This window comes from Dasypus novemcinctus, chromosome 17 (assembly GCF_030445035.2).
Source record: "Dasypus novemcinctus isolate mDasNov1 chromosome 17, mDasNov1.1.hap2, whole genome shotgun sequence".
In the NCBI taxonomy this organism is placed as follows: domain Eukaryota; kingdom Metazoa; phylum Chordata; class Mammalia; order Cingulata; family Dasypodidae; genus Dasypus; species Dasypus novemcinctus.
The window spans coordinates 71,461,262-71,489,122 of NC_080689.1; the positions used below are offsets into that span (position 1 = coordinate 71,461,262).

At 37.5% G+C, this 27,861-nt stretch overlaps 1 pseudogene; it reads right to left on the reverse strand.

The window, feature by feature from the left end:
• Positions 1-4,637: 4,637 nt before the first annotated feature.
• On the reverse strand, positions 4,638-6,144 carry LOC101417495 (cell division cycle protein 20 homolog pseudogene; annotated as a pseudogene).
• Positions 6,145-27,861: the final 21,717 nt, after the last annotated feature.

Genomic DNA, 27,861 nt, shown 5'->3' on the forward strand with positions numbered 1-27,861 from the left:
ACTCATTCCTGTGGGACTGAACCCATTGTAAGTAAACACTTTTGATGAGGTTACTTCTGGTAAGGTGTGTCTCAGTCCTGTCAGGATGGGTCTTAATCTTATTATTGGATTATTTGTAAGTGGAATGAAATTCAAATCAAGAGAGGAAGTCACATGAAGCAAGAAGCTGATCATCAACGTAACCAGAAGAGAAGGGAGAAACCAGGAGACACCTCCATGTGTCTTGCCATGTGACAAGCTATGGATCAAGAATCACCAGCAGCCATCCCAAGAATGCCATAATATTTAAGAAGAAAGAATTGCCTTTGTGATGCCTTGATTTGGACGTTTTTCCAACCTCCAACTGTGAATAAATAAATCCCCATTGTTTCATGGTATTTGTTTGTGCAGCCTAGGAAACTAAAACAAATGGCAATTTTCATGTCACAGATTTATGTAGAGAACCAGAATACCAATGAATTTATTTTTAAAGCAAAATAAAACTTCAAACAAAAGTGACATATCAACAATTTTGACATATTTTATTGATTAGAAGCAAGTCACTAAATGTAACTCTTACTCAAAAGGAGAAGTTAGGCAAAGTTATGACTATCAAGAGGGTTATTTGGGAACATTTTAGAGGTTACATCCCATGCTGGTAAGAAGCGAAAAATTTTGGTTCAAAATATGACATATTTTTTCTTGAAAATAGCATGTAACTTGGTAAAAACAATATATTGAAGTTTGTTATCTTTTAATAGGGCAATTAATCTCCTTCACAAAATGTATTTTGTGAATACATTTTAGGCAATTTCCTTGTTATTATTTTTATTGTATTTCTTATGCTTGCCAGATTTATTAAGATTTCTGTTCTGTAATTTTTAATATTCTGCATCCTATTCCTATCCAACTAGTGATTATTTTAATTTTTGCCAAACCTATTTCAATTTATATCATGTTTTGATCATACAGCTTTTATGACATAGCTCCAAACAAGATTTATCCTTCTATTTCTTTCCCATTCCATCACCCTGTCTACAATTCAAAATCTGGGTGAAGTCATCTAATGATTTTGAGACTAATTCTTAGTTTTATTAAGTTTTGGGCATTGTCAATATTCTATTTTCAAAATATTTTCCTTAAAACTATATTAACATTCACTACATTTTCAACAATTATTATTTAATCTTATGTAAATCTAAGACTCACATACACTTCATCCAACTAACCCTAATCATACACAAAATTTCTAATACAAATTTCTCAGAGAAAATCTCCTTCCCACTAAGAGAAACAGTTCTGCCTATGATAAGTTTTCATAATATCGTGCCCTTTCCTTTCACAGCACTGATTACCATTTATACTTCTACATTTATTTGTAAATATGTCAATAATTTTCTTCTTCCCATAAGGCTGTAGGTTTCATCAAGGGAAGAACTATGACTTTTTGTTCATTATTATTTCCTTGCCATGTGTTTCAGTGCTTGCTGGTGAGATGATGCTCATAAAAAATGTTGGAATGAATAAATACAAGAGTTCTGATTACTTTAAAAAATCTAAGCAACTTTATACTCATAAATGGAAAACAACTTATTTCAAAGAATTTGAAAAATTCTACTAGATGCTTGAAAAACACGTTGAATCACAACAGAGTTCACTTCCTTTGAAGAGGAAATACATTCAAAATGTGTATAGAAATACACTACCACTGTTTTATTTTACACAAAAGAACAAATATATGGATTATTTAAGGCATTTGAATTACCATAAAAGAAAAGAACACAATTTAATTTTTTTCTTTTCTACTTTGTTCTCTAGGTTGAATTTAAAATTACTCCTGGGGCAATTTTAGTTCATTTTTCTTGATTCTCTTTTTCAATATAGAATAATTACTCACCACTTAAATATAAGTACTGTATACATGCATATTTGTATTGTCATTTTACACACAGTCTAACCAAAATATAGTGTAAATTATTACTTCCTTTCTTCATAGTGTCCATTGTATATGCTCTCAAATAATCATTTTTATCTTTCATGCATAACCAAATTATTCAAGTATTAGTCCTACAGGAGGATGAAGGATTCTCAATTTTTTCAATGTGATTTTATATTTCCTTCGTATTTGGTGGAATCATTCAACTGCAAGTTACTTAAATGCTGTACATAAATCGTCTCTCTCCTGGTTAAGGGTTGTCTCTCAGGGCTTCCTATATCCAGCTCTGACAGCGCTCCTTTCTTTCAGTGCCTTCTCAGCTGCTCAGCTGTTCTGGTCTCTTCAGCTACGAACTATCACTCAAATGGCTCATGTCTGTCAAACATGACAGAGCTCTCTCTTTCTTCCCGTATATATTTTTGGATGAGTGTCCCTTTACATAGGCCCACCGAGGGGGTGAAGACTCAACCTGAATCACGCCCTTCCTGATGTGAGTGAATCAAAAGCTCTAAATTGATTTTATTGAGGAAATTTAATCAGAGGTCCCTCACTGGATTTAATACAAGCAAAGGGTATCACACCCAGAAGAATAGTGTACAAACATAAGTTTTCTCTTTTTTAGGATTCACAAATAATTTCAAACAACCACATCATCCAAAAGGAAGAAAAATTGAAGAACAAAGCCATCAATCACAAGCAGTTTTGGAACACAACTGAACAAATTGTATTAGGCTTAAAGTCATGGGAATATTCCTCTGTTGCTCTCAGCTCTGGCCCCTGGGCCCAAGCCGCAGTTATGGGTGGGTCTAAAACGCCTTCCACCATACCTTCAGAGACAAACTCTGGGCTTGTGGCTCCAGGCATCTGGATCCCTGGCTCCAATCTCTGAGTCATTTTTCCTTTTTATGTAAAGGGTAGCATGTGTTTGTTACAGCAGAGTTATATCAGCCTGTTTCCTGTCTGTCAAGTTTTAGGGAGTCCAGCAGCCTTCTTTCATTTTGTCTTCACTCTGTCCCTTCAGATCAAGCCGGTAATAGTTCTGCTGATATATTCTCAAGAAGTTTGTGAGTCTTCTGTGTATGACCCAGGGATTCAGTCTATTAGATAAGAGGTTTAGCCACAGATTACTCCTAGATAATCCAGTCTCTGTTTTTGGTTTCTGCTTAGATGCATAATGGAACCCATGAGTTAGAAGCCAAATCTCTTCAAAGAATCCTCTATATGACAGAATAGTGACATTTTGTTCTTTCCAAGGTACTAGAAACAGGTTTACTAGCCACACACATGCCTTTTCTCTAGAGCCAGCTTTCCTAGCACTGAATTTCTTTTTTTTTTTTTTTTTTAGCAGTTCTACTGAGGTTTGATTTGTGTAACATAAAACTGACCCATTGTACATAAACAATTCAGTGACTTGGTAAATTTAAGGCGATGTACAACTGTCACCATAATCCAGTTTTAGATCATATCCATCACTCCACAGAGTTCCCTTGTGCCCATATGCAATCAATTCCCAAGTCCATCTCTCCCACCTCAGGCCTCAGGCAACCACTGTTCTGCTTTCTGTTTCTAAGATTTTCTTTGGCTGGAAACTTTATAAACGGCATCATACTTTATGTGGTCTTTGTATCTGGCTTATTCCACTTAATTTAATGACTTTGAGACCCAATCATAGTATGCATGTGTTGTTCATGTCTTTTTATTGCTGAATATTAATCTATTATATGGATATACTCCCCTTTGTTTGCCCATTCACAAATTGAAGGACATTGAGTTGTTTCCAGTTTGGGCTGTTATGAATAACATTGCTAGAAATAACCATGTTCAAGTCTTTGTGTGGACATATATCTTTATCTCTCTTGGGTAGATTCCTAGGGTAGAGTTGCTGGGTTACATGGTAAGTCTATGTTTAATCTTTTAAGAAACTTCCAAACTGTATTCCAAAATGGCTCCAACATTTCACATTCCCAGTAGCAATGTATGAGAGTAACAGTTCTCCACATCCTCACCCACACCTGGTGTAGTAGTCAGTCAGAGGTGTTGATGCAAAATACCAGAGAGCTGCTGGCTTTTGTAAAAGGTATTTATTTGGGGTAGAAACTTAACAGTTTCCAGGCCATAAAGTATAAGTTACTTCCCTCACCAAAGTATATTGCCATGTGTTAGAGCAAGATGGCTTCTGTGAGGGTTCAGGCTTCCTGGGATCCTCTCTTCCCAGGGTTTGCCTCGACTTGCCTGTCTCTGGGCTTGGCTGCTCTGCTCTCTTCACAAAGCCAGCTATAGACTGTCAGGCAAATGGCACGTCTCCCTACCTGGGGCTTCTGCCATGTCTAATCTAACCTCCTCTTTAATCCTCTGTATGGTTACTTTCCAGGTTCTAGCACAAAACACCCTTCTCTGGTTTGCAGTTACTCTGTGAGTCCCCACCCACCAAGAGGGCAGGGCTGCAACATCCTCGTGATGTTGCCCAATCAAAGCCTTAATCATTATTTAATCAAGTAAAAGTGAAACCTCTGAATCCAATGTACTCTAATATGTCCCGAGGGACACCCCAGTTTACAAACATAATCCAATATCTATTTTTGGAATTCATAAACAATATTAAACTGCCATAGCTGGTAATGTCTGTCTTTTTTATATTAATTATTCTTGTTGTGTGTGTTGGTATTTTTTTGTGGTTTTTATTTTCACATGAGAAGAAAGAGAGATGAAGTAATTAGAAAAATTAAAACAAACAAAAAACTGAGGATGAGTGGGGAGATCAGAGAATGGAGCACACCTGGAAATGGGCGTCTGCAGCATTCAGACAGGCTCCACAGCAGACATTCCAGATATGAAGTGTTGATCACTGGTGCCCCCTTCCACTGCGAAGACATTGGATGCTCGTGATGCCAAGTTACAACCTTGACAGCCCCTTGATGCTGATGGAAGGTCTGCAGGGAAGCCCAGCCACCTCCTCCAGCAGCAGGAGGCCACACATTGAACAAGTTATCATTGTCACCGCTAGCCCATTGTTGTCCATCTGGACCCCAGCATAGCCCATACACTGCTTGGCTGCAGCCACTCAGTGTGGCCACATGGTGTTTTGCTCCCTCCACATCATGGTGGTGGATGTGATCAGACTGTGAGCCACTGGACGAGATATAGCTCTTCCAACAAAGGGAGCCCACATGGGCAGACTTTCTGCACATTAGCACTGCTGGTGCCCACAGCCATGTCATTGCTCTCTTGGATCCGGGCCATGGAGGAAACATATTCCCTAGGTTGCTCCATCTGCAGCAGCTGCAGGATGTCACCAGAGCTGGCACCCATAAGTATATCCTGTTGTCCAGGGCAATAGTCAATATGTTCTGAGGGCTCCAATCCACAAGGTTCACATAGTAGCCATTTCAGATGTTGGGGGCATCCAGAATATGGTCTGGCAGGGAAGGAATGAATCGGCTGCTCTTTTGGCTGGATCCAGGCGTGGCCTTCTGGCTATACAGTGCCTCCAGTCTGAGCTGAAAGATCTTGGCTTCTTCCACTTGCAAACCGTCCAAGTTCAAGGCCCGTGCTTTCTGAGGTTCCTTCTATACAGGCGTCTAGCTATCATCAGGCTGGTTCTCCTTGCTCAGGAGGCAGTTGGCCACCTCCAACCCAGAAGCGCTGTGATGGCATATGCACCGATCACTGCCAGCTTTGCCGGAAGTAGTCTGGGTTCTGGAGCTGTTTTTGTCCAGGATGGCGAGAGAAAAGCCAGGCACTCAGACGAGGCTCCATGCGCAGAAAGCCTGACGGATGCTCTCAGATGTTCCCTTTTCTTCCCTGTGTCTCGCTGCACCCGGTCCGGGCTCCTGCCCGCGCCGTGGGATCTGCTGGGCACCCTTGGCTTCGTGCTGCCAGTGCACAGGGGGTGCACTGGGGATGGGTGCGCCCAGTTGGAGCAGCGAGTGCAGGTTGCTCTGGAACGGGAGCCGCGCCCTGGGTGCGTCTGGAGGGTGAATATTAGAGTTGCTTCCTTCCACGCTGGTCAGCTCCAATCTCTGAGCAGCTCTGGCCGACAACTCCCCCGACAGTTCCTGCTCTGAGCAGGCCTTGGCTCCTTTACGTGTCGACCTTCACAACTGTACCCCACTGGCCCCTACAGCATAAGGGGCGCGTCTTCCGGGCAAATCACGGCTCTCACGAGAGTTCAGTCGCAGAGCGTGAATTGAAGGATGGCGTATGCTTGTTGTCCCCTTGTTTATCTTCATGATGAAATGTCTATTAAAAATATTTTTACCGTTTTTAATGTGGGTGCTCTTTTTATTTTTGTATTGTAATACAACACATAGTCTGAATAGAAGTCCGGTATTAGGTATGTTATTTGCAAACATTTTCTCCCAGTCTGTACTTGGCTTTTGATGTTCTTAATGCTGTCTTTTGGAGAGCCACTTTTAATTTGATGAAGTTTACTTCATTAATGTTTCCTTGTGTGGAAAGTGCTTTTGGAGACATATCTGAGAAATGCTGTCTTACTCAAGGTCACAAAGATCTGCTTCGAAGTTTTCTTCTAGATATTTTAAATTGTTAGCTCTTGGATTAAGTTTACAGTGCATTATTAGTTGATTTTTGCGTATAGTATGAGGTAAGGTTTTAAGTTCATTTAAAATTACATGTATGTACAGTTGTTCCAGCCTGATGTTTGAAGAGTACCCATCTCAGCTGCAGGCTTGCATAGGCCTTGTGGCTCAGCGCTTCCTGTATCAGTCTCCATCTCTTCCCAAGGTTATCTGTAAGCTTGCAGGCAAATGGTCCATCTCTCCTCCGAGCTTTAGCTTTTTCAGGCTTCTCATCGTTTCTGTCACATGGCAGGATAAAAAATAACAAATTTCTCTCCTCTTTCTAGTGAATTTCTTAATGTTTTATCTTTGCAGTCTGGGTAGGCTGATAATTTCCCAAATAATCAAGTAGAGGTTTGTTTTTGCTTAGCGAGTTTTCCCTCAAACTGTCTAGCCTCATGCATTTTACTAGAAGCAGCAAGAAAAATCTAGACTGCATTTTCAACACTGTGCTTGGTAATCTTGTCAGCTAAATATACAAATTAATTGCTTAAACATTCTGTTTTCTATATAACTATAGGATCCAATTCAGCTAAGACCCTGTCACTTTATAATAAGAATGCTTCATCCAGTTTCCAGTAACATACTCCTTGCTTCCTTCTGAAACCTTACCAGCAGTACTTTCAACAAACATATTTCTACCAACACTCTGTTTATGGTGATGTAGCTATTATTTAAGATTATAGAGGTTTTTTGGTACCATGCTCCTACTTCCTTCTGAACCTTCACAGGTAGGGTCTTTACTATGCATATTCTCACTAATAGTTATTCAAGATAATCTAGGGTTTGTTTGTTTTTGCTATTGTTTTCTCATGCTTTTCAAAATTCTTTTAGACTCTATCCATTACAGTCCCAAAACCACTTCTACATCTTTAGGTATTTGTTTTAGCAGCAGGCCACTTCCAGGTACTAAAATATACACTTTCCTCTAGATAAATCTCATTCTGCCTCTCTCTTATAAGGACACTTGTGATTACATTGGGTTCTTCTAAATAATCCAGAATAATTTCCCCATCTCAAGATCCTTAACATAATCCCATTTGCAAAATTCATTTTGCCATGTAACTTTAGATATCCTCAGATTCTGGGGATAAGGACATGAGCATCTTTGGAGAGGCACTGCTGATTCTACCACAGTAAGGAATGAGCAGAGTCAATATTGAGAATGGCAACTTTGGTTATGAAGTAGATAGGAAGTTGGAACTCAAAGGAAGTGGTACAGGAATATATTAGGATGTTGCTGAAAATCTCTGGACAAGAGATAATGTATTCTTCAACTAAATCTGTGCCTCTGGTGAGAATAAGTTTGAACTTTTTTAGGAACTACTTGTCTATTCTTCAAAATGTGCTCAGGCAATGAATGTATAGGTGATAAAATAGGAGGAGTAAAAGATGGCATTGAAAGATTTAGCTTTGGATATTGAGTAAATTGTTAATCTTTACTTAAAGCTAGATCTTTGATGTATTACTCAATATCAAGAAATTTTTTAAAACTTTTCATTTAAATGAACATGTTGCTGTAATAACAAATATGGGTTATTCAAACAGCATGAAAAAAAAAGAGATGATTCTATTAGATATGGTCTAAGGCCTAAAAATGATGCAACAAATTTCACACATCAACCTATAGTTCCCTCATGGATTGTTTTAGTTTTTTTTTTTTTTGCCTGAATTTGCTTATGTTGCTGAAATAACTTAATATTCCTCTAAGTGATGTTTTATTGCTGAGGTATCTGAATATTCTAGTTATTGATGCTTTATCATAATGGATAATCCTTGTTATTTTCATATACATATAAATGTGTATGTGTACATGAATATTTCTCAATGCATTGAGATTTGAAATCCTTTATCTTCCTAAAATTGCCATGCAGATTGTATGTAAGTTTCTGTTGACTTAAATTTGATGTTTCATCAATGCTGGACATTGTAGAAAATATGTACAGAAGTATCTCTGCCCCAGCATGCAGGGTTCTTCATAAGTAACAAGGGGTCTGAACACTGGTTGGACTTGGACACATCCCCTAGACTCTGTGAGTCAGCAAAGATGAAGTTCTTATATTTACTGGGACAGAAGTGACTAAGATGGTCAAACCACATTTGAAGGTCCCAATGCACAGGCACAACTTTCAGCCACTTATGGCAAATTTTCCCATTGCCGGTTATAGCCAGGGCCATATACGAGAAGATACTATTAGTTTTATCTCAGTGTTTTAATTGCTAAAAGTGGAATGTGGTTGGTTAAGGTGATATTAGGAGGCTGATCTGAAAGTGAACTGTGAGAGAGCTTATATATGACTTCATTATTTTTGCCTAAACTTATTGTTTTATATTTTAAACTTTTAAAGTTTTTTTAAAAGTTATGTTAAATTTCATAAATGTTACATATAGGGAATTCCCATATGCTTCACTTCCTACCCCTCCCACACTTTCCTACATTAACAACATCCATCTTTAGTGTGCTACATTTGGTAAAATTGGTGAATATATATTGAAGCATTGTCACTCACCATGGATTATAGTTTACATAATAGTTTACACTCTGTCTGGCACAATTTTGTAAATTATGGCAAAAATATGTAATGCCCTCTATTTGTCATTGCAACATCATGCAGGACGATTTCAATGTTCCAAAAACACCCATTTTTCCCTTTACCTCCCCTCAGAACCTCTGGTGGCCACTGCCTCCACATCACTGATAAAAGTTTTTCCATTGCTAGAGTAACAATAAGTCTTTAGTAGAATAATAAGTCTAATTTAGTCCATTGTTCATTCCTCATCTTGCAGATTTTGATATGGTGATGAATACTCTGTCTTTAACAGAGAGGGGGCTTGGAGCCCATGGGGCAGATGGGTAAGACTATTGTGCTTGCAGTTGCAAACACTCTCCTTTTGTTGGGATGGGCATTGTCCATCATCTCCATGTTAGTTGCCCTGGGAGAGACCAATGAACTGGAGAGTAGGTGTTGCAACTCTGCTGAGATTCAGGACCCAACTGGCAAATGTACACAATTGAAGTCTCTTTACATACACCTATCAAGTATAGTACTAACTCAGGTTCAAAAAGAAGGGGGAGAAGAGCCATATATAGGGAAACAACTGAGTCAAACTCTGTCACACTGAGGAGCATAAATTCAAGAGTTAGGCACATTGACAGAGCACCAAACTCCTGAACTGTCTGCCCTGCCTATAATGTCTGGATATCTTTAGAGCCCTCAGGAGCCCCACTATTTGTGGCAATATTTACTGTGGCTGTCAATGAGATCCTTGGAATGACCTCCTAGCTTCCTTTGACATCTCTTAGCCATAAAAATGCATTTGTATTTACCCTTTCTTCCTTTTGGTCAAGGTCTTTTTCCAGATGCATTGCTACTTGGCTCCTGTTAATAATCTTTTAGTGCCAGGGAGGCTCATCCCCAGGAGTCATGTCCCATGCTTGGGGGAAGGTAGTGCATTTATATGCTGAGGTTGGCTTAGAGACTGCATTTGAGCAATAAGGAGGCTCTCAAGAGGTAACTCTTAGGTAACATATAATACTAGGCTAAGTTTCAATTTCAAAAGAAAAAGTTCATAAGTACAATCATCAATATTAAGGACCCATCACAATGGTCTGTCCTCTTTCACTAGGCACCACCCCTGTACTCAGGGGACTCTTGCTTTCCAATTAGCAGATGTAACAGGGCTCCCAAGGATGGAAATTTGACATTCCTTTGCTTATTGTTCCACCCACCCTGCCAATGCCCCATGAACACTTGAACACATTCATAAGCCTTAAAGGTATGCTCCAAGTGAACCCCCTCCCATGTATCCCTCATCACTGACACCCCATACCAATGATCCTACCCTGTCACAGTTGTAACCCTTCTGTAACCCAAAACCTTTCCAAATATGAAGACAACAAAATAACCAAATAAAATTAATAAGAAAATGAAATATCATGATAGTTTTAAAAATAAAGTACAAGAAATTTAAAAAGTAAAAAATAGACATTATATTTTTCATTACTGTAAGATCTATTGTACAGTGACATTTTCATTGGATATTTCCCCAGTGCTTACTTTTTTTTTTCATTTTATCTTCAAAGAAGCTTTAGGTCACAGAAAAGTCACAAACTTACTCTTGAAATTTTAGCTTGTGGTGTCACTTTTTACATTTCCAAAGTTTTTCTGTGCCATACATAGTCAATAAAATATCCTAAAATTGTGCACATAAGAGTAGTATCTGATTTAATGAGTACTGAAATTCCCAGGCCATAATCCTAGCTCTCTACAGAGAATAAAACAACTCTGGTTTGCAGCATACATGTAATATGTGTTTCCATGTTAGATTTGTATAGACTTTGAAAACTTCTATGACTCCTAATTTCCCTCTATTCTTGGTAAAGTACTGTTAAATAACCTTTTCCTGAATCCAGGCCCATACATTCAAATCTCATTTATTTGGGTGCTATAAAACAATAGGAAACTAGTTTTCTGTTCTTTTCTCTGTCTCATATTAATTGTGGCGAACAGTAAATACAATTACATGAACCCTTTGAGGGCTAATTTTCAGAGGATCTGATGTTCATTATTTTTCAGGCAAAATTAAAACATTTTTTTTTTTTTTATGTTAGTGGGTACCTCAGAAAGAACAAAATACCTCCACAACAAATATCTGGTGCAGCACATTAAAAGTATTCTTGTAACGAACTACCACAGGCTTAATAACAGAATTGTGTGTGTATGCAGACATATATATGTATATATATCTGTGTGTATATATATATATTTGGAGGTGCTAGAGTTTAGTTTATTGGTTCATCTAGTTCCAAAGGCCCCATGGGCACCCTTTCCATGGAATTTGAGGTCCCCTTGGCTCCTTAATTTCTTTTTATTCTTCATATGTTCATCTTGACCCAGACTGATGTCATGGTGGACCTGGGCCAGGGTGTGGGGTGAAGGCTGAGCTTTGATAGGGGTGTTATATATATTGTTCTGGAGGCTAGAAGTTCAAAATCAAGAGTCAGCATGACCATGCGGCCTCTTAAAAGGGATGACAAGTTTCATGCATCTAGCTTTTGATGGGTGACCAGCAATCCATTGCAGTCCCTGGTTTGCGTCAGCATAGCTCAATCTCTGCCCCCATGACATGGTCATCTCATACTGTCTCTGTATCTCTTACTGACTGTGTCCAACTTTCCTCTGCTTCTAGAGATAACAGTCTTATTGGAGGAAGGACCCTCCCTAATCCTGCTTGGCTGTCTCTTTGTTCCCCCACTCCTTAATATTAAGCTTCCTGTGGATCCCTTACCCTCCACTGTGTTTTGTCATGAGAGCATCTTTGAAATATCTTGTACTTCTTTATTCGCATTTAAATGATATGAGTACTCATTCTGCAATCACATTGTAAAGTAAAATATATAATTTCAGTGAGCATAGAGCATATAATGCAAGCAATATGGCATATCTGAAATCAAAATTGTGGTCAGTAAAAATTTATTTGAAAGCTAGATGATCAATATCAGTAATACTGTGATGCCATTGTACATGTGTTTAAGCAACAAATAGTTACTAGATCTTTGCAACGAATGAGATGCTTATTCTCCTTAGATTACAGATGGGTTTTACATCCCCATTATTTTTTTTTATTTTGAGAAACATTGTAACTCTTAGAAAAACTTGTATTTTAATGAGTTGTATGAACCCAACTTCCAAAGATTCAAGAGAAAGGCATACTGAAGCCAAGATCTATAATTAACTGCATGCTTATTTGCTAAAATAAATGTGCAATTCTCACTTCTTTCCCTGAATGGAGTCACTGGGACTACTATCATTAGACTGCCATTACAGTCCTATCATTATAGAGATAATAAGAAACAAGCTCTGGAATCTGCTTTTCTCTTCAATTTAGGGAAAATTTGGTAAAAGAAGCAGAAGTGTTATGGTTATTTTTAGATGCATTCCATAATATGTACATAGTGATACCTACATACATATATAAACAAACATGATATTTGATCATTTTGAATAGTGGCTTAAGGTAAAAATAGTAATTTGCATTTGATTCACATACCTTGTATCACCTTAATTTTGACTGCATACTCAGTTATGCTGCAGGAGAAATAGGCCAACAGTTCCTGTTGGTTTTTTTTAGAAATAATTTTTTTCCCCACAATAGTGATTCTTTTGGTCATTTTTACATGCTGGTTCCTTGACAGTACACTCTCTTACATACTTCTGGTCATTAGGCCTTTCTCCTTTGTTATTCTCACTCTTCATGCTACATGAATTCTCTTCAATTCCTACAGAACTGCCACCTAAGTGATGTAAGATGCCAAGACATATCAGTCCAGGCTAGACGTCTATTCTGAAGTGATCCTTGGGCACATTAAAATGTGCAGACCCTTATTTTATGTTCCCATTTAGCTGAGATCTCCAATGGATCAAGTGATATGATTATATTATGCAAATAATGGGCCCCAAAACAGAACTAACCATACAGATATAAACTTTTATATGTGCACATTTTTAAAAAACTAAACTCAATATATCTAAAAATAAACTCACCTTTTTTCTTGCTCAGTTGCTATTTCTCTACCCCTAATTATCTCACATTTCAACAAAGAAGGGACTTAGCAACTTTTTCAAATGTTTTTGAGAAGCAATTAAGATGATAACTAAGTATTGGATTTGGTGACTTGGAAGTTTATTGGTGCTCTTGAAAAGAAGATCTCACTGTCATAGTGGAAGTAAAGCTAGATGGTTGTGACTTTAAAATAAAGACCCATGTGGAGCTGGCCCATGCTCAGTGCTGATGCGCACAAGGAGTGCTGTGCCACGCAGGGGTGTCCCCCACGTAGGGGAGCCCCACACACAAGGAGTGCACCCCATAAGGAGAGACACCCAGCGCGAAAGAAAGTGCAGCCTGCCTAAGAATGGCGTCGCCCACACGGAGAGCTGACACAACAAGATGACGCAACGAAAAGAAACACAAATTTCTGTGTTGCTGACAAGAACAGAAGCAGATGAAGAAGAAGATGCAGCAAATAGACACAGAGAACAGACAACCTGGGTGGGGGGTTGGGGGGGAAGGGGAGAAAAACAAATAAAAATCTTTAAAAAAAAAAAGAGGACAGATTTGGATGTGGATCCCCTTTGGAAAAAAAAATAGAAGTGGAAATAACAAAAACATTGAATAGTTTGGGTAATTTTACTTTAAAAGAAGACATGAGAATAAGAAGTGAGCTAGTAAATCATGTAAGTTTAATAGAGGATTTTCTTTAAGATTATAAATATTTCAGCATATGGTTATACTATTGAAAGGAGAAAGTGAGAAGGGGCAGAAGAAATTAAACTGTAGAAAGAGATGTTAAATGCAAAGGGATGCAAATTAGTAAGTATGTAAAGGTGTTGGGCTTAGGTGCCAGAAAATTTCATCTTATCAAAGAAGAGGGAAGGCAGAGAATATGGGTTCAGACAAAGGAATTTTAGAAGATTTTGGGGGAAGATGAAAATAAGGAGGGAAGCAAGGAAATGAACATGAGCAAGGAACTAGAAAAGAATGGTTATATGAATGGATTGGAAGCACCAATGGAAGTGATACCTTAATGGAATGGACGTACTTGAGGAAGAGGTTAGGAAGTAGATACTGATATTTTAATGGTGACTGATGGATTGGATATTCTTAGGTCTGGAGCATAGAATGGAAAAATAACGCCATGAATGGATTGTGAATAAAGAAAGGGAAGAGAAATAATGTGGAGAAAGATAATGATTGGTATTTATAATCATCCATCAATGAAGGAGAATGACCTTGGTAACTGCTTCAGAGAAGTAGTTTGTTTTTAAGGAGGTGTAGGAAGATGCAACGCAGAACAAGGAGGACACTGCCCTACTTCAGCACAAAGTTGTTGTAGAGGTGCAGGCATAAATGTAATAATTTCTTAAGAGTCTTAAAGGAAGTAGTGCAGTAGAGAGTAAGGAAGCCTTCCGAGTTGCAACTAAAGGTATAGCAGATCATAATGTTTAGATTTGGAATATCTTGGGAGTCAAAAGAGATTGGAGATTGAGCCAGATAAAATCTCTATAGTCAGAGGTGAAATAAGTCTGGATGATAAAGAAGAAGCTGGGAGGACTATCCTTGTGGAACTAGAGGTGATCAGACACATACTTTGTGATGTTATTCATTAGTTCTAGCATTTTCCTGGGAGAAGTGAATAATTAATGATGACATCCTACTTAATTGGGACATATCTGTGTACAGTGATAAGGCTGGCTAGCATTGTTTGCTTTTGGAGATGTTTTACTTCTGTCGTTTTGATCAGCTCCTCAAATGGCAAGAACATAGTTCTGATCCTTCTAGGTCTGAAATGAGGAAAGAAGACACACATTTGAATGTCTGAGTGGTCCATTTGAGGGGCCCTCACCGGACATGGGATGGGAGGCTGGCTCCCGTCCCAACCACCCCCACCCCCACCACATCATCTCCTTCCTAGAGACACAGCAGGATTCGAGGTACAATAAAAACTTTCTCCAAAGAAATTCCTGTCAGAACTCCTGGTTTCCCATCAACCTCTTTGTTATGTTCAGTGTTGCTGGTATATTACATAATCACCTAACACATTAAAAATAAATAAAGCCGAAGCAACCAAAAAAAAACAAAAAATAAAAAACAACTAATTTTTGAATTCTGCAGGTGGTCTATGATATGTCTCTTTATATGTGGCATCTATTGTTTTCATCTCCATGCCTTGACTAAACATTAGTTTTAGGTTACCTTAGATCCTGCCTGTTTCATTATTAAAGTAGCAATTAGTAACAGCTACACCCAACTTGGGGATTCTAAATACTTTCATGTGGAATAGAGTTTTGTGCCAGTATATTGGGCCCATTGGCACAAGATGAGAATAGTGTAAATAAAAAATTCAAAAGCTAAGCCTTTATAAATGAATAGAAACGGTGAAAGCATATGATGGTGTTTGTAGCTAGCATTCCTATTATATGGGTATGACAGTGGTTGAAAGGGAAAGTCTTAAGGTCACGTATATTATTAAAAGGAAAGCTAAAATCTGTAACGTGGGACTGTAAAAGATAGCAAAACCGCATGTGAAACACGAATATGTGTGACATTGCATATATAAGACTGTTTTAACAAAATATAAATACCAATATACTAGAGAAAAGGAAAACGCGTAGCAGCTGTACACGGCAGGGAAACGTAGAGAGACTGAGAAGTGATGAGTTTTGTTTGTTTTTGTTTATTAATGTTGTTTGAATAATGAAAGTGCTCTCACAATGACTGAAGTAATGAATGTACAAGTATGTGATTACACTGAATACCACTGATTATATACTTTGGATGGATTTATACTTCATTAATATGTATCAATAATAATTGATTTGTCAAATAAAAATTTAGCTAAGCCCAAGGTGGGGATGGGTCAGCGTCAGATAGAAGAAGGTATATTTTGGAGGTTATAAAGCTCAGCTGCTGTTCATACATTTTCTACTCCTGAGATTCTGGCTTCCTTCAAAGCTGGAGCCACAGAAATAACATTTCTTGCTCACTGCTACCTATCTTCAGTGTTAGTGTTAACATTTTAAAAACTAATAGCTTTAAATAATTTGTAAATTCTTTTTCTTTTTCTCCTAGTTTTCAAGATTTTAATTTTTAGATTTAAGCACTTGTTCTTAATTTCCCATATATTCTACCTATTTGTTCTACATTTTTCTTCTCCTGTGTACAGGAAACTAATATTTTATATAAGTGACTTGTGATGTTTCTTAATTTTATATCTGGATATGATTCATTTATTTTAAATTCGCTCCATTTTATCTCCATTTTTACTTCTACCCTTTGCTTTTATTGGCTTTTTAGATTCCTTAACTTTTATTTGACATCGTTATCCTCCAGATATTTCTTGCCTTATTTGAATATTATTTCAAACTCCCTGCTGTTTGTGTTTAGCTTTATACTAAAAACAATTTTCTTTTTTTAAAGTTTTTGTATCTGGCTTAAATCTTTCTGCAGGTACACCTTAAGAGCCTTCACTATATGTAATGCTATGGGAAAATACAGACCCTTCATACTCTGGTAGAAGGTAGACAGAAAGCGAGAACCTTTATTGCCTGATGAGTATTCAGTAATCTTGTAATTCACCTGTAAGCAATGATAATATCTTCCCCTTATTTTGACTCATTTGTAGATTTCATTTACGGAGTTTAGATTCCTGGCACAATGTAATATACAATATTTGAAGTGACTTTTAATACTACACAAAATTGTAAGTTGAATTACAGATCTTGAGAGCTGTCTTTTTCACCAAACAGCTCTTTGCATTTATAGTTGCAAATTTTAAAATCTGAGTCTTGTTCTGAAAACCATGAAATAGTGTCATGCCATTTTAATCTCATTTTTGCTCAGGAAAATTTGGTAAAGAGAGGGTGCAATGCAATAATAATCTGTTTAGAAACATTTGTGTTAGAAATTTTAGATTGTTTAGACTGCTGCTTATTGATCCATATCTGCTGGAAAATACATCGAGGAGCCGGATAGAGCCATCAAATCAGTGCTTCTGCTTGGGTTTGTTGCAAATTCTCAGCGTTGCTGTCCTGGAAGTTTTGTCATTATCTTTCTGGGTCCATGCTTTTACTGACCGATTCTCTTGTAATAGGATCATAAAATTCCTTGCTCTCTATCACTTCACTACACCCTTCTGATAAAAACCTGACCATGGATGAACTCAGCTATCTTATTCTTCCATGCTTGCATGCAAATAGACAGAGAGATACAAACTGATGACAGACATCCACAAGCATGACAGATTTGTTCTACTTCAAATCCATGATGAATATTGCAATGCCTGGCAATCCAATGAGTTTCCTGTTCAACTTAATTTTTTACTCCCTACAATGACTTTTTTACTCTTTCTAATCTATCTTCCAATCTATTCACCTTTTTATTGCCCTCTCCTTTTAAAATAAATGAAATGTTCCTCTTTCTATCTTAGCAGAAATCATTTGAGTATGGATTATTTATTATTTTGTATGTTGTTCCTTTACTTCTCAACATAGTCAACCCCACTGGTTTTAAAACAGACTCTCATTAAGAACAAATAAAAACTCCATTTCACAGATTATCTCCTTCCAGTTACACATTTTTAAAAAACTGATGCATTAAATTACTTCATGTTCTTAGATTCACTGACATTTTTGTTCCACTATCACTTCTTCTCCCATCAATTTACTGGATTTTAACAACTAAGGACAATTATGCCAATAGCAGCTGTTAAAATATCAAAATACTCCTGCCCTGAGGCTTCCTCTCCAATCTCCCTCCCCCCTCTCCCTTGCCCATCAGCACCAGCTTTTCCTTGTCAATTTTAGTTACAAATTTACAAACCTGAGTCTTGATCTGGAAACCATAACACAGCCTCATGACATTTTGTCTTACTTTTGCTCAGTTAAATTTGGTCAAAAGAGAGTATAAGGCAATAGTAACTTGTTTAGAAATATTTGTGCTAGAGGTTTTAGATCGTTAAGGCTGCTGCTTATTGATCCACATCTGCTGGAACATGTATCTAGAAGCCAGGATAGAGCCATTTGCTTGGTTTCACCATCTTTCCAAGAATCAGCAAGTCAAGTATTGAAACAGGGATACTTCGGTACCCTTTATCTTTACAACCAGGTATTGATCCTCCATTGTCTGTGCCATACATTTGTTAAATTTTTTGAGTATTTCTCCTGCCAATTACATTTGTTTAAAAAATACAAGGGCATTTTCATTCCTCATCTTCATTTGCCAGGCTGCTATGACAAATGCCACACATGGTCGGCTTTTAACAATGGTAATTTATTGTCTCCTAGCTTCAGAGGCTAGAAGGCTCCTGACATTGGTAGTGTTCTATTGCTGGCTTGCCACAATTCTTGGTGTTCCTTATGTGTTTGCCTCCCATCAAATGAGGATGTCTTCTACTTTCTCTTCTTGTTCCTTTTGACTTCCAAGTTCTGGCTCCTTCCTGTGGCCTTTTCTCTAAATTTGCTTCAGTTATCCTTCTCTTTTGAAGGTGTCCAGTAATCTGCATTAAAACCCAACCTCATTCAGTTGGGCACCACTTTTAGTTAAAATAATATTTTCAAGATACCCTACTTACAATGGGTTCATACATTCAGGAATGTCGATTTTAGATTGTGAACATAACTAAATGAGGGTACGTAGTTCAATTTACCACAATCCTTAAATGATTTGACTTTCCAGGTCCACCGTCCTCATGATTCTTCTTCAGGAAATATCTATTTCCTTGAATAGCATAACTCAACACTTCCCTTGTTTGCTACTTTATATTCTGTGTTATTCTCTTTTAACTTCATAGGCTCATGTTTCCTTCCTTCCTTCCTTTCCTTCCTTCCTTCCTTCCTTCCTTCCTTCCTTCCTTCCTTCCTTCCTTCCTTCCTTCCTTCCTTCCTTCCTTCCTTCCTTCCTTCCTTCCTTCCTTCCTTCCTTCCTTCCTTCCTTCCCTCCTTCCTTCCTTCCTTCCCTCCTTCCTTCCTTCCCCTGATACTCAATCTTAAACTCTCTTGTCTTCTAATTATCTACATTCCAAGAAAATTTTATCCATATCCACATCTTTAATTACTACCTATATATTTATAACTCACAAATTTATATCTCCACCCCAGGAATTTCATCAAATATTAAGACTTGTATATTCATATGCTTTCTTGAACTCTCCACTGGACTATGTCAAAAATAACTTACACTCAAGGAGTCTAAAATGAAATTTATGATTTCTCCCTCTCACTCAAACCTGTCCCAGGTCCCCATTAGTGAATGCAGTTTATTATCGATCATCTTATTCATGAAAGAAATCTCAGATTCTTTCTTGATATCTTTGCCTACACCCCAAACCAGCTCTTGAGTCCATTCTCTGCTTTCAAATTCCACCTTTTCTACCCTAATCTAAGACAACCATGTTTTGTTCCTGGACTGTTTCTCTGGACTATTAACTACTTCCCAGTGTCTGCCATACAATATCCAAATTCCAATATCAGCCAAGTCTGTTCATGTTATTACCCCAAAGACTTTCCATCACACTTATTATAAGGATGATATCATGCTGCAGAAACTTACGTAAACATCAGTCCACTTCTTGCTTATCTTCATAATCTTCATTATGACACAATTTTCTTCCCATAATCCTTGTGTGCACTGTGTTCATTTATGTTTTAGGGCCATTACATATGATATTCTTCCTCCAAATATGGTCTTTTACACATCCTTTTCAAACTCCACTCAAATGCTTTGCCTAGCTAATCCTCATTCATCTTCCAAGCCTCAGCTAAATTATTTCTGAATTCCTAAAGTCCAAACAGTTAGCATGGATTCTAAACAGCATGTAACTCTACTATATTACAATTATCAAATTACCATTTTATATTCATTTAAGCCCTTGGACTAGTGGTCCTTTCTATTAGAGAAGGCAAACATTAACTAGGTAAATTCACAGTACATAATACAATAGAAAGGTATATGTATACTGTATATTATAAATAATGACACAAGAGATATGAAGCAACTCCCTAAAATTAAAACCATTAACATTTTCTCAGTGAAATATATACATATTCACTCCAACTGCAATTTTGGGTCAAATAAGGTTTTGCCACCAATGCAATTTTAGAGACAAGATGAAAGAAAGAAAGAAAAGAAAGGAAAGAAAGGAAGGAAGGAAGGAGGGAGGGAGGGAGGGAAGGAAGGAAGGAAGGAAGGAAGAAAAGACTGATTTTAATGCCCCCTTGAGGCTTAAATATATTGAATATTGAACAAGGATTGAACTTATATATGTGTATATTATAATTTATTATTACCCTGAAATAATATGAAAACGCATAAACAGAACCTAAAGTTGGATACAAAATTATTTGCAACCCATTTTAAGGTAAATTTTATCTGTAATTGATTTGCAATTTAATTATAGTTTCATACCATTCACTTGCTATTCAAGTTAATAAAGTTGAAAATTATATTGCTAGGTAAGCTCTACCTCATCATTTATAACAACTCTGAGATATTTTTTTAAATAGAAGATTTTAGTTTTCTAAGCTGCTCAAGAAAATACCATGAAATGGATCAGGTTAAACAATGGAAATTTATTAGCCATGGTTTTGAGACTAGGAAAATATCCAAATCAAGGCATCATCAAGAGGTGATGCTTTCTCCCCAATGATTGCAGTGTTCTGGGACTCGCTGCCATGATCCTTGGTTCTTTTGTCACATGGCAAGGCATAGGTAGTGTCTCCTGGTCTCTTCCTTCTCTTCTGGGTTCTGTTTCAGCTTCTTACTTCCAGTGGCTTCTCCCTGTGTGTCTGAATTTCCTTTTCTTATAAAGGACTCTGGTAATAGGATTAAAACCCATCCTGACTGAGGTGGACACCACCTTAACTGAAGCCGCCTACTTACCATGGATTCACACCCACAGAAATGGATTAAATTTAAGAACATATTTTTCCAGGAATATATACAGCTTCAAATGACTACATGGTGTTCTTATCATTAGAAGCATTCAGAGTATTTCATTGGAGTTTAATTTAATATACCATATTTTCTTCTTTTTTCCCCTATCCATGAGAAATATTCCCTAAATGATTACTCTCCCTTTTTTACTAGTTGGTGAATATCTTGAAATAAGTGGATTCATGGAATGTGGCTAAAAGCCTGACTCTTCCTTATTAAAGGTGTCATCCTTCACAGTAAAATAATAAGACCATTATATTACAATGAAAGTGGGAGGGAGTCAAACATTTATTTAAAATAAAAACATCTTTCTAGAAGCCATGTTGGGAATGGCAGTCTGTGATAAAGAACATTTAAACTTTACATAAATCCTTATTGAATTCTGAAATTGACAGTGTTCCTTTCATTATGTGCAAATTCATAGTATATTACAGAATAACTTATATTAAAAGGAAGCTGTAGGAACTTTATGGCAAATGAATGTCCTTCACTAAATAATTAATGAGCAGAATTAAGGTTAATAAAAAGAAGTCAGGGTTCTTAACAGATTTTTAATTGATTCTAGAAACAGGACATTTATGATTGCTTATATGGCAGAGTTGAAAGTACAGTGATAAAATAGCAAAACATATAATTTCACATTGGTCACCAATGACTTTACTAATAAAAGTATTCATCCCCAAATTCATTAAACATTGTTTCCCTAGGCAATGTAACATTAGTACTGTGAAATCATTAAGTCAGTGTATCAGTAACCTATTGTTTCACAACAAAATTTAAGAGTCTACATTTTGGGAATTTGTGAAATACTTAATTGGGGCAATTTGCCTCCACTCAATATAGTGTTGACTGTGCTCACCTACACATTTATTTCTCATTTGTTTCTGTTCAGGATAGGATGGGTGTCAGCTTGCTAGGCTCTTCCACACGTCTGGGGCCCCTGCTAAGAACAGTGGAATAGATGGTTGGCTGGCACACTCTCTCTAAATAATCTCAACTTCTCTGACAGATCCTGTATTCTCAATAAGAGCAAGAGGATAAGAGAAAGCTGAAAAGCCTCTTCAGGCCTCAGAACACTTAGACCATCACTTCTACTGAATTCTACTGATCAAGCAAGTCACAAACCAGTCAAAATTCAAGGGGCAGGGAAGCAGACTCTTAAGGAGCAGGGCTAAAAGTAATATGGAAAAGGGGCATTTGTCTATGATACAATTTACCATAGTCAGTGCTTTTTATGTTAACACTTCTAAGGAATGTGTCCTTAGAGCAGAACTCTCAATGAAAATAAACCCTGTGTTCTGGTAGAAAATTTGGGGAAACTCGACTGGGACCTTGATTATAAGGGTGAAAATCCAGATGATGGGGCATTGCAAGAGATATTTGAACCCAGTATTTCTAATTCACATGGAACAGTCTTGAGACTTTTCAGAGTATATATATGTTTTGATCATATTAAGACTAGTTTTCATCCACTGACTTTCAACAGGTGCTGAATCCTGTTGCCCATTAGCTGTCAAATCATAATCCAAAAGAGCTTATTAGTATTGAGCCTATGGTCAGATACCATCTATTCCAAGGAAAGCTACCTAGAAGCAAAGATTGAAATTGGGAGAGATAAAGAATGGTTATCATTAATGCTTCAATGAATCCAAAAAATGTTCTTCTTCTCAATGTTAAATGTTCTTTGTTGAGTGTTCAGTTTAATCAGTCCATCAGAGTGGTTTAAGGGGGACTGGGATAAAGTATTTCTGCTTGCCTTTCATTCAGCTAGGTACTAAGACAGTCAGTAAAAGACTACCAAAAAAAAAAGGTTGACTCCACTGTACACCATGAAAACTGTCTATTTTATTTTTGTTATACTATCCATCCCTCCTATTGACTATTTCACTAATGAAGGTGTGTAAATATGTGTGTGTGCATATATATACAGAAATGTTGCAACATATTAATATGAATATATTTGACATAAGTTCAAAATCAAAAAGTGATTTACTTAAATAAATTCATTTAAATAAATCTATCAAGCAATCAGTTGGATATTTGTTAAGTTACAAATAGGATAAGAGAAGCGCTACATTAGAAAATGTCATATTTTCTCTGATGACCCAGTAGAGATGGATCCTGTGAGAGGGATATGGCAACGATCATTCCAAAATAGATACCATATAAGAGGAATTCTTGCTAAGGGTGCAATTATTTCAGCCAAAAAAGGCAGGAAATATATACATGAGCTTATGTATGTAGACGCTTATATATGTAGAAGCTGGAGGCAGGTGTGTCCTAAGAAGTTAGTCAAGAAAAAAGCATTGCATCAAGAAAGTTGCTGTTTGGTATTTTCTTTTGGACAAGTGTCCATTAGGTTAGCTGTGAATGCAATTCCAGGTCACAACAACACCTATCAGGGAAGACCTCTCATACCCTTTAATTTTCCTCCCTCTTTCATTCAAAAGCATGAAACATACATTGATCACATCATTGTCTGACAAACGGAGTTTAAAAAACATATTTAAGGTCATTAAACAGTTCTCAGAAAGTATCAGAAATAAAAGTCAGGTCTCATAATTACACTGCCTTACACACAGGAAAATTATATAATAATGATAATAAATTTCTCTTTTATAGTACCTTTCTTCACTAAGTGCAACCTGTCATTACAAAAATTATTTGTTCTCTTATGATCATTATCTTAGGAGAAAATCATTATTTCCACTACTATCACTGATTGAAAAGAAAGGTCAAGTGAATTGCTGAAAGATTGACAATGGCACTGAAAATAAAAGCTAGGGCTTTTAAAACTAAATTTCAATCACTATGCTTTAAATGAAACTCAGAACTCTAAATTGAAAAAAAACCCTGGAATTTTGTACTGAAATGATTCTTCAAGGAGACAGGGAATGATCTGCTCAATATTTAAAGTATACTCATTTCTTTATACAAGTCCTTGACACAGAAAAATTAAATAACTGAGTTTTAGAAAAGGAAATTAGGTGCTAGAAGCATGGTTCTATAATCTTTAAAATTTACAGTTATGTGAATCACAAACTTTCCTTTCTAAATTAAAAAGGAATAACTAGTAAACCTAGTATGGAGCCAGTTTTGTCTTTATTAGAATTTTAGGTCATTCTGAGGTATTCAAAGTACCTTCACACATGTTGTTCAAGTCACTTTCAATTAATATAAACTTAACAAAAGGTGTGATAACTGGTTTACAAAATATTAAAATCTTTTTTATTCACTATTGTACTATAAATACTTTTAATTTCTTAAAGTGATGAAATGATGCAAAACTTAATTAAAACTTTGAGCATGGAGCTGGACATCTCTATATGCAGATTTAATTATGAATAAATATTATAAGAATCACTTAAACATAATTGCTCTTTTTTAAACAAATCAATTTTCTTGATACATATTAATAAAACATGCGATTCATCCATCAATGGTATCTGGTATAATCACACAGCTACACAGTCATCACTTCAATCATTACAGCATAATGATTGAAGTATTGTAGTATTCACATATATTAGTATTTACATATATTGTATATTCAATATATATAATATATTCACATATATTGTAGTATGCACATATATTAGCTCACTTTCAAGAAAAATAGTCTTATTTATACAATTTTATCCATATTCATACTTCACATGTGGTATTACTATGCTATACATTCCTATGTTACATTTTTCAGCTTTCCTTTTAGTAAAATACATGACCCTAGACATTCCCTGTCATAACCAAATAATAATACTGCTAGGTGCAAACATGCTATGTTTTAATATTTTCTATTCATTTCCAGAGATTAACACACATCATTTTTACCAATTCTGCACAAGTTAACCCTCTACTTTCCATTCTCTAACCTCATTCTATTTTCCGGTTGCTCATATTGAAATGATTAACTCCATGAGATTACACAATTTATTTAGTTCATAGTAGCAACAATCACATGATATTTGTCCTTTTGTGTCTGACTTGCTTCACTCAACATAATGTCCTCCAGGTTCATCTATGTTTTTATGTTTTATGACTTCATTTCTTCTTACGGTTGCATAATATTCCATCATGTATATACACCACGGTTTATTTATTCATTCATCTTATGAGTGATACCTGAGTTGTTTCCATCTTTTGGCAATTGTGGATAATGCCACTGTGAACATCAGTGTGCAGGTGTCTGTTCATGTCACTGTTCCCAATTCTTTTGGGTATATACCCAGTTGTGTTATTGCCAGGTCTCATGGCAAATGTATATTCAACTTCTTTAAGAACTGCTAAACAGTCCTCCATAATGGCTTGCTGTACATTCCCACCAACATCATTAATGATGCTGAACACTTTCTCATGTATTTTATTGCCATTTTGTATATCTTCTTTGGACAAATATCTATGCAAGATATTTTGCCCATTTTTACATCAGGCCTTTGTCTTTTTATTGTTGAGTTGTAGCATCTCTTTATATACCATGGATATTAAACCCTTATCAAATATGTGATTTTCAAATACTTTTCCCCATTGAATCACCTACCTTTTCACCTTTTTGACAAAGTCCTTTGAGGTGCAAAAGTGCTTAATTTTGAGGATGTCCTATTTATCTGTTTTTTTCTTTTGTTGCTCATGCTTTGAGTGTAAGGTCCAAGAAACTGCCACCTGCTACAAGGTCTTTAAGATGCTTTCCTACATTTTCTTCTAGTAGTTTTATGGTACTGGCTTTTATATTTGGTTCTTTACTCCATTTTGTATTGAATCTTGTATAGAGTGTGAGATGGGATCCTCTTTTATTCTTTTGGTCATGGGTATCCAGTTTTCCTAGCATCATTTATTGAAGAGACTGCTTTGTCCCATTCACATGACTTTGATAGGTTTTTTGAAATCAGTTGGCTGTAGATGTTAGGGTTTATATATGGATCGTCAATTCTATTCTATTAATCAGTCGGTAGAGGTGGGGTCTGGCTGCAGACGAGGGGTCGGTCCAGCTCTGGACGAGGGGTCGGTCCCGCTTGGGACGAGGGGTCGGTCCCACCTGGGACGAGGGATCGGTCCGGCAGCAGACGAGGGGTCGGTCTCACAGGGGTTGCGCGGTTTGGCTGATGGGGTCGCCCGGCGAAGCCGGCGACGAAGGGGTCGCCCGGAGAAGCAGGCGATGAACTGGGGACAAGGGAGGCCAGGCCCTTGTCGGGGGCTCTCAGGACTGGAGGGCGCACGGCAGAAGAACTACCGCGGAGACAAGGTAAACACGCAAGTCCACTTTATTGAGGGAGAGGCAACAGTTTTATAGGGGCTGGGGAAGGCTGATTGGTCGAAGCCACGCCCTGTTCTGATTGGTTGCCGGCAAAAGGTCAGTGGGCGGTACTGGACGGGGGAGGGGTGGTGGTTAGGGATTGGCTGTCGCTGTTGCTGGGGGAAGGGGCAGGGTTTAGGGACTGGTGGCTGCTGTTGCTGGGGTGGAGGGCAGACTTGAGTTTCCCGCCCACGCCTGGCTGTTGCTGCTGTCGGGGGAAGGGAAAAGGGCGGGCTGGATTTTTCCGCCCACACCTGGCTGTTGCTGCTGTCGGGGGAGGGGAAAAGGGCAGACTGGATTTCTCCGCCCACGCCTGGCTGTTGCTGCTGTCGGGGGAGGGGAAAAGGGCAGACTGGAATTTTCTGCCCTGCGCCTGCGCAGGGAGAAGGAAGAAGAAGGGTGCCGCCGCACAAGGCATCGGGTGGCGCCATCTGGGAGGAGGGGCGGCCGCGGAAGCATGGCTGCCGAGAAGGGGAGACCCGAGGGCACTCTGCGCCCATGCCGAGCTTCCTTCAGGGGTGGCGGTGGGCCCGACCAACCACCCTATTATGGGGGCAGCGGAATTAGGCCTACCGCGGCCGCTCCCCTGCCAGGCCAGCAAACCACACTTCAGCCTGAGGGGTGACCGCAGATCGTCAATTCTATTCTATTAATCAATGTGTCTATCTTTATGCTAACACCATAGGCTGTTGAAATTTTGATTGCTATTGCACTGAATCTATAAATCAGTTTGGATAGGACTGGCGTCTTCTTGACATTTAGTTATCCAATCCGTGAATATGGAATCTCTTTCAATTTGTTTAGTTCTTCATTGATTTCTATTAGCATTGCTTTGTAGTTTTTTTGCATATAGGTCCTGTACTTCCTTGGGTAAATTGATTCCTAGTTATTTGAGTCTTTTTTTTTTGCTATTGTAAATGGAATATTTCCTCAGTTTCCTCCTCCGAGTGTTCAATACTAGTGCACAGAAATGTTACTGATGTTTGCCTAATGTACCCTGCCACTTTGCTGAACTCATTGATTAGCTTAAGAGGCTTTGTCATTGACATTTCAGAATTTTCTAAACATAGGATGATGTCATCTCTGAATAGTAAGAGTTTTTTCTTCCTCTTTTCCTATTTGGATACCTTTTATTTTATTTTGTTTTTCTTGTCTAATTGCTCTACCTAGAACTTCTAGCACAATGTTGAATAACAATGGTGACAGTGGGCATCCTTGTCTTGATGCTGATCTTAGAAAGAAAGCTTTCAGTCTCTTCCATTGAGTACAATGTTGGCTATAGATTATTCATATATGCCCTTTATCAGATTCAGGAATTTTCTTTATATTCCTGTCTTTTGAAGTGTTTTCAAGAAAGTATGTTGGATTTTGTCAACATTTCTGCATCGGTTGACATGATCATTTGGCTTTTATCCTTCAATTTGGTAATGTGGTGTATTATGTTAATTGGTTTTCTTATCAATTCCCACTTGGTTGTGGTGCATATGTCTTTTGATATGCTGTTAGATTCTATTTGCAAGTATTTTGTTGACAGTTTTTGCATCTATGTTCATTGGAGAGATTGGTCTGTAAGTTTCTTTACTTGTAGT